The sequence below is a fragment of the Micropterus dolomieu genome, linkage group LG22, assembly GCF_021292245.1.
Source record: "Micropterus dolomieu isolate WLL.071019.BEF.003 ecotype Adirondacks linkage group LG22, ASM2129224v1, whole genome shotgun sequence".
In the NCBI taxonomy this organism is placed as follows: Eukaryota; Metazoa; Chordata; class Actinopteri; order Centrarchiformes; family Centrarchidae; genus Micropterus; species Micropterus dolomieu.
Genome location: NC_060171.1, coordinates 9563349 through 9564517, shown reverse-complemented (window position 1 = coordinate 9564517; position 1169 = coordinate 9563349).

Below are 1169 nucleotides of genomic sequence, written 5' to 3'. Positions count from 1 at the left end.
TGTGTACCTGAGTATTGGTAAAACCACAATAAACCTAAACTGAACGTTATGAAGCAAACAGCGGCAGGTCTGCCCTGCCTGCATCACTATAGGCTAACATTAGTAAACAAATCGCTCCACATTTGCTTTTTACCGTTACATTCTTTCTTGCAGGCTAAATCAACAGTGGTACACAGGATAGTAACATGGGTCGCGTTAGTTGTTGAAGTAATGTGGAAAGCGATATAACTTTGCACCGCTTAACATTAGCAACTGGTCATCGTTAGCCAGAGAGCTAATGTGACTTTCTCTGTGTTTCCCCACCGTTACTAATGCTCACTTTGTTCTTACTCGACATCATCTGAACCTGTTTGGTCTGATGGGCTTCAGCACATAAACCTTTATTGTTGTTTTGTATCCTTACGTGAAGCCCGTGTTTTGCTGTGAGACGGTTGTTTTATGGTGTTGGTGGACTGCATGTCGATTTATTTTCACTGGAGCTTCTCCACAGCGAGCTTCCGTGCACAACTGGTTCCAATTTTGTTGTTAGCGTCGGTTGGACTAGGAGCCAGAGCGTTCAGCTATCAAGCTCCTCTCCTGTGGAACGAGGTTCCAGTTTGGGTTCAGGAGGCAGACACTATCTCCACATTAAAGAGTAGGCTTAAGACTTTCCTCTTTGACAAAGCTTATAGTTAGGGCTGGCTCAGGTGACTCCTGAACCATCCCTTAGTTATGCTGCTATAGGCCTAGACTGCCGGGGGATTTCCCATGATGCACTGAGCTCCTCTCTCCTCTACTTTCTCTCCCTCTGTATGCAACCTCATCCCATTATTGCATGTTACTAACTCACCTTCTCCCCTTTCCAGTAGTCTTGTGCTTTCTCGTCCCTCTCCTCTCTCCTCCTATCACTTCCTGCAGGTGTTTCTGGCTCTGGAGCTGTGGAGTCTGGATCTGTGGCTGCGGGTCACCTGCTGCCCCCGTGTTCCTGCTCGACATCCTCTGCTGCAACAACTTTTGTTACTAGTCCTATTGTTATTATTGTTATTATAATCATTAACATTACGACTGTTACCATTAACACTACTATAAATATCTGTACCATTTTTCATTTAGTCTATAGCAACATCACCTTTACTGTCTGTACCTCTGTGTGTATATTGTGTAGGCTGCCTCACTCCCCTCTCTCTCCT